Here is a 7,126-nt window from a genome sequence, read left to right as displayed (position 1 = left end):
CTTTATTCCCTGTTTACTAGGTTCATTTCTCCCAGTATTAGAATATATCAGCACTCATGTTATAAATCAATATTCTATCAAAAGAACTGTGTAGAATATGTTGTTCTTACCATGGACATGTCCATCTTCTTTCTCTTTTGCTTTATGATGTCTCTCTCCAGATGAGTGAGATACACACATCTGTGGATGATCCTCAAAATATACCTGCAAAATAAAGGACCCCAATGAGCTGCATGAAGACTTCACTATCACTCTTTTAGACATCACCCAAATTTTGGTCTTGAAAGCAGCTAACTAACATGTAGATAGCTACAGACTGAGCAGTCATACTTTCCATAGGGTGTCTTAGCATTGTGCTCCAGATGAAGCTGAACACTTATCTTCCAATGGCTCCTGATTTGGTGAAAGCAGGGTGGATGTCATAAAAAAGGCATTCCTTGACAACATGCTAACAAAGGTGTATACACCCCAAAGGAGGGGAGGAATGATATTCATTGTAACTCATCCGACTTTGCATTCACCATCAAATGTGAGAAGGCTTTCAAGTCTTATTTTAAAGAATTTTGAGGAGTATGTTTCATATTAAATAGGATTCCACTTTTTAAACAATGAACTAACAAAGTTTTTGTTTGAAAATATGAGACTTAGGTGATCAGTTGGGGATTTGACACTGAGATATGGCCCCTGCCCAGGATACACCCCAAAGGGAATGCTGTAAACCCAAGGACCTACATATGCCAGCCAAATAAAATAAATCTAGATGTGTGCTAAATCTCACACCAGGAATGTTGGCAATGTGAGAAAAAAGATGAGACAGCATCTCTAAATTCCATCATTCCCCCATTAATGCACACAAATACATTTCTTTAATATACTAAGACATTTTGATTAAATTATTCAACATATTGACTGAATTTTCTGCAAGGATGAGAAACAAAATGAAAAGGTCACCACAGAAAAAATTGTTTAATACATGTAAGAAGACAGAAATTGGGTCAGCATACTTTATACATAACCAGAGATATAAAAAAAATGTGCTATATATGTGTAATAAGAATTATAATGCATTCTGCTGTCATTTATTTTTTAAAAAAATCAATAAAAAATAAACAAAAAATAACAAATAAACATTAACCAGGATGTAAAGTTAATATATATATATATATATATATATATATATATATATATATATATATTCAACTTGTAGCAAATAACTACTGATTTTCACTAGAATTTTGAGCCTTTGACAACATCACCCTTTCACATGAATGCAGTCAGTGACCATTACCATTCATAACCCAGGTGGTTATTTGTCAATCCAAATAGAAAAGGGTAATTGTAACACCAAAACAACTTAATATTCCCAAATATGATTTCCAATTAAGTTTAATATTTGGTGAATAATTACTGGTTTCAACTTTCCACAGTTTTTCTTTTTCTTTCTTTTTGTATACACCTTGGGAGTGGACCCACAAACTTATGGATTCTTGTCAAATACTCTACCACTTAGTTCTATCCCATGGCCACTTTAATTGGCAACTGGAGTCCTCTGAGTGGACTGAATACAGCCATCCTTCAAGGCTTGGACTTCCAAGTAGTTGTGAATAAAGATGTGCCCATTTTCACCCAACAAACATTGAGTTCTCCGGGAATATTTTTTCTTGATCCAAATCCTCAGCACACATCTTATAGAGACATGACGGGATACAAGGTTCAGTGCAAACCATATTGCCAAGATTTGTCTACTCAAGATCAATGAAATTTGCTCAGAAACAAGCTTGAAAATACACATGGAAAGAAGGGCTGATTCTGGGAAAATGTTGGTATAGAGTAAGCTGTATTCTAAGCTGCACTATTGCATGGAGACCAAAGAGTTGGTGAAGAGCTTCTCAGCAAAGTGAGTGAAAGAGGGATTTTATTCAAATCCCTAAAATTTCTGAACACTGAAAAGGTCCAGAGATTCAGTAATCTGTGTAACATAAACAAAAAAAAAAAAAAAGCCTACAACCTGCATGCAAATATCAGTGTAGATCTGCCTCAGACAAATGGGGAGAGAGAAGAGGAAGTTGCATTCTAAGTTGTACCATGATGTGCCCTGCTAAGGAGAAACCTGAGATCAAAAATATTGCTTAAACTGATATGACGAAAAGGTGCACTATGCACTGGTGCTTAAAAAGCATGCTCTTCTCTCAACTGGTGATGAGAGTTCTAAAGCCGTAGCCATTCTCAGAAAGAGTGCAACAGTGGTTTCTTTGATTCAGTTCCTCTAAACAACAACAACAACAACAACACACACACACACACACACACACACACACACGAGGATCCTGGAAGTGCCTATCAAGGGACCTTGGTTGTGCCTGATGGAAGGTAAAAAAAAAAACTGGTGCAGGCTAGACTATACCGGTGTGACTCCGGTGAAAAGGGCAAAGGGGAACCTATGTGTTTGGAAGCTAATGTGACCAGCTGAAGTGTCAGAAAAAATGACCTAAGAAGGCAGAGAGGGAAACTGGAAGGCTTGGGGCCCGTCCGGGCATTGTGCAGGGAGAAAGCGTCCTGAATACGATCTATTTGAGGAAGCCCAAATGTGTTGTCAGGCCCCTGGGAGCAGGAGAGGGTCCACTCACTCCTTGCTGCCTGTTGGTGACTTGAGTTTTTTAAATCATCTTCCCTTTTGGCTGCTCCTCGGTGTCCTCAGAGGCCTTCCCCAAACCCTCAGGCTCCATCGCCTCCATCATCAGAACTCCTCTTCACTCTCCACTATCTGTTTGAAGCAGTGGTTTTCAACAGCCGTGCAATGAAAATTTCAAGTGGTCCTGCCTAGCTGAGAGCAGCGTTGGAGGGCCTGGGTTCCCGAACATCTCCCTCTTTACCTCTCCCCTTTCGCTGCAGCCCTCTGAAGCCCCTCCTTGAGGAAAACTTAAGGGCAAGAAGTGGCTCTTTACGGAGTAGTCCGCTCCTGCCAGGGCGAGGTTTCTGGAAATGCAGATTGGAGGAAGACAATCCGCTGGTGCATAGTCAATGGCTCCCTAGCATCGAGGGCAGTGGTCCCTAACCTGAGCGCTCCCGTTTGGGGGCAGAGAAGATTTGGTTTTGTTGTGGATTTGATCTTAAGCGTCCTTCCCATCAATTCCCACCCCACCCACGTCCTTCAACCTGATACACAAGCGTCTAACCAAAAGTCTGGCTTGGGTGGGGATATGTGCAGTGCTGCCACTAAGATCTGGGTGCTGTTTCTGAGTGTGTCTCTTTCAGGGCAACGCAAACCTGAAACTTATCCAACCATTAAAGAAACAATTTCAGCTTTTGGCACATTTGAAAGACTGAGAAACAGAGAAGGGCTGTTAGAGTGAGTGTCCAGATTCCTTGGCAGAATGGGAATTTCTTTGTCTACTTCTGTCACCACAGGCACATGTGTTTTTTACCTGTTGAGGTACTTTTTCAAATCTAAAGCCTTGGCCAACCGGTGGACGATGCTTTTTTTTTTTTTTTTTTTTTAATTCCCCTTAAGTGACTCATCTGTAAAACTGATATTTCTTACTCAACATTTGGAAGAGGACAGAGACTCCTTGAAGAATTTAAATCACCTAGGTATGGAGCGGAAGACATTACACATGAACTCTACCACTGAGCTCCAGCTCCAGATCCTGTTAGGAATTACTGACCCATTCCAGGATGAAGCTTCTGAAAATGAATTCCTGTGCTGCCTGCTCAAGCCCCTGCTTAGTACCTGAAAGCCTCTTTTTCCCAGAGACAGACTAGGTCAGGGAGATGCTTGCTGGAGCCCTAAGCAAGGAGGGTTGATCTGCAGGTGGACTCAGGGAATTTGGGCCTTCAATTTCATCTACACAGATAATGTTTCCGATGTGTTGGGGTATTCAAGATGGCAAATTTCTTGTGGAAGGAAAGCTTGACATTCATTTACTATCAATTTTTAAAAATTTTTAAAATTCAATTTTATTTACTTAATTTTGGTGTGAGGGATTGAACCCAGAGCCTCACACATGCTATTGTACACGCTACAACTGAATTTTACCCACAAGCCTATTTTTAAAGTTAAATTAAAATCTTAGCTGACACATTAAAAACATGAAAAAGCATACATATTAGTGGGTTAACAGAATGTTTCTGCACCTGTATACATGGGATGATGTTGACATCTGGTTAAATATATCCATCTCCTCAAATATTTGTCATTTCTATGTAGTGAAAACTTTTCAAATCTTTAAAAAATCCTTTCTTATAACTTTCTGAAGTATACAGGACATTATTGCTATTTATAGTGACCCCACTGAGCAACAGCACACTGGAACTTCTTGCTTTTAAATGAGGCATAGTTTTCATTGTTCAGTCTTTTCCCTTTTCCTATCCCTCTCCTGCCTGCTCTCTCCTGCCTTTCACTGTCCTACTTTCAACTTCTGTGAGATCGCTTTTGCAGATTCCACTTGGGACATCAGGTGGGATTTATCTTTCTTGTCCATATTTCACTTAACATAATGATCTCCAGTTCCATCCATGTTGTAAATGACAGGATTTCATTCTTTTTATGGTTGCATAGTATTCCATTGTTTATGTGTGCCACATGTTCTTTATTCATTCATATCCAGGCAGGAGAAATTTTCTCTTACTCAGGGGAGGGCCAACCATTTGTTCTAGTCAGGGCTTCAACTTATGTAGGGCAATTTGCTTCACTCAATCTGTCAGTTCAAACACACACACACACACTCTTTTTTTTTTAATGGTGCTGGGATTGAACCCAGGGATGCTCACATGCTAGGCAAATACTCTACCACTGAACTATAGACCCAAACCCCCAATTTAAATACTAATCTCATCCTGAACATCCTCCAAGAAATACTTAGAATAATGTTTGCTCCAATCTGGGTACACTGTGGCCTAGTCAAGTTAACACATGAAATTGACCATCCCAGTGATACATGATATAAGGCCTATAAAGCTTCAAAATTTTATGCTAAGAGAAAGAAAACCACACATAACACAAAGGACCACCTGTATGTGATTCCATTTAAATGGAATATTCAAAGTAAGCAAATATATAGGGCAGAAAGGTTAGTGGCTGCCTAGGGTTGAAGGGATGGTAGGATTTTGAAGTGATGATTGGTGGGTGGCCAGGGTTTCTTTTTGGGGTGAAATCTGTTCTAAATTTGACATGGTTCTATGGTTTGTCTCCCAGAGTACATGCAGGTGTTCAATACCCAAAGTCATATGTCAATGGTATTAAGAGAGTAGAAATTTAATTCAACAATGACATTTAGAGGTGGGGCCTGTGTAATGTGATTAGGATTCAGTAAGGTCATTACAGTGGAGTCCCTGTGAACACAGACTTGCCCTTTCTTTCACAAGATATAGTGTCTGATTGACTAATCGTATCATACACTTTTTGGCTGGGCATCTTCTTTCTACTTCTTGAGTTTCTCTTTGATAGGGAGATATAAAACAAAAAAGAATTATAATAAGGGAAATCACATTTTCTTAGTTGGCCTAACAAGGTAGACTTTGTTATGGATGGGTACATAAAACCTTTATTCTTTCTTTCTTTTTCTTCCAGTACTGGCATTAAACCCAGGTATCTGTGCATGCTTGGCAAGCACTCATTCACAGAGCCACATTCCCAGCCAAAAACCTTTATTCTGATGATATTCAGAGAGAGATAGAGAGAGAGAGAGATAGAGAGAGAGAGAGAAGAACCACAATTGTTGCACAGCTGAATAGCTTCAGGCACAAACAGAATCAATTGTGAAGATGTTTGACAGTCCAGAAACTGCAAGGCAAATGCAGTCAGCCAGGGATGGTCAGATATTATTGGACTACCTGCCAGACAAGCATGGATTTAGGCAGGAAGATTTAGATACAATCTGCTGGTATGCAGAATTCCAATATGAATGTGGAAATTACCCAGGAGCAGCAGAATATCTTTACTTTATTAGAGCTTTGGTCCCAACGACAGATAGAAATGCTTTGAATTCTCTCTGGGAGTAAAGTGACTTCTGAATTCTTAATGCAGAATTGGAATGCAGCCATGAAAGACACTTACATATTTAAAAGAGAAATGACATAGATAATTATTCTGTGAGTTCTCCACTCCAGTCTCTTCAGCAGTGACCATGGCTCATTTACGGTCTTTTATTTTCTTTAATCACTCCAAAAATTGTGATAATATGATTGATTTCTTCCTTTACCAGCCACAGTATCTTAAGGCAGCTCAGGCAGTGTGTTCACATATTTTCTTCCACATGACTCCTGCGGTCATAATGAACAAAGATGTTTGACAATGCTGGAAATGATAAAGAATCTAGTAAAAGTTATGCAGTCAGAGTCTCACACATCCAAAGACCCAATTACAGAATTTGTTGAATGCCTGTATGTTAATTTTGACTTTGATAGGGCTCAGAAGATGCTGAGGGGATGTGCATTGGATGAATTGATGGCTTGCCATGAGACTTTGATTGAAAATGCCCCATCTCTTCCATATTTGAGACTTTTGGTTATATCCACCAATGTACCAGTATTAATATGTTGGTAGATTAAACTGAACATGAATGACTCCAGAAGAGGCTGAGAAGTGGATTGTGAATTTGATTAGAAATGAAAGACTGGATCCAAGATTTATTCTAAATGAGGTTGTGTGATTATGAGTAACAGTGCAGTCTCACTTTATCGGCAAGTAATTGAAAAGACCCAAAGCCTTTTTTTTTAGAAGCCATATGTTGGTCATGAATATTGAAAAGAAACTTATTCAGAATAGTAGGTCAGAGGCTCCTAACTGGACAACCCTAGATTCTGGGTCTACTAAAAAACAGTAAAGAATAGATGAAAAAAAAAAAGAAAGATGAAATAATAAAGCCATTATGTAAAGGGTGACCTACGTTTTAAAAGCAATTAACATATTCTGTATAAATTCGGAGCATTTGAATAAAATTGTCCCCGATCCATTAAAAAAAGAAGAAGAATAAGAAGAGGAAGAAGAGGGACAGAAACCAAACTGGGTGCAATGGTACATGCCTGTAATCCTAGTGGCTTGGGAGGCTGAGACAGGAGGATCTCAAATTCAAAGCCAGCCTCAGCAAAGTTGAGGCGCTGAGCAACTCAGTGAGACCCTGTCTCT

At 39.3% G+C, this 7,126-nt stretch overlaps 1 pseudogene; it reads left to right on the top strand.

Annotated features, from left to right (window-relative positions):
• The first annotated feature begins 3,200 nt into the window (after window positions 1–3,200).
• LOC114083589 (eukaryotic translation initiation factor 3 subunit E pseudogene) lies at window positions 3,201–6,824 on the top strand (annotated as a pseudogene).
• Window positions 6,825–7,126: the final 302 nt, after the last annotated feature.

Source organism: Marmota flaviventris, chromosome 9, assembly GCF_047511675.1.
Source record: "Marmota flaviventris isolate mMarFla1 chromosome 9, mMarFla1.hap1, whole genome shotgun sequence".
Lineage (NCBI taxonomy): Eukaryota > Metazoa > Chordata > Mammalia > Rodentia > Sciuridae > Marmota > Marmota flaviventris.
The sequence above is the reverse complement of the archived record's forward strand: the minus strand, read 5'-3'. Positions and strand labels throughout refer to the sequence as shown.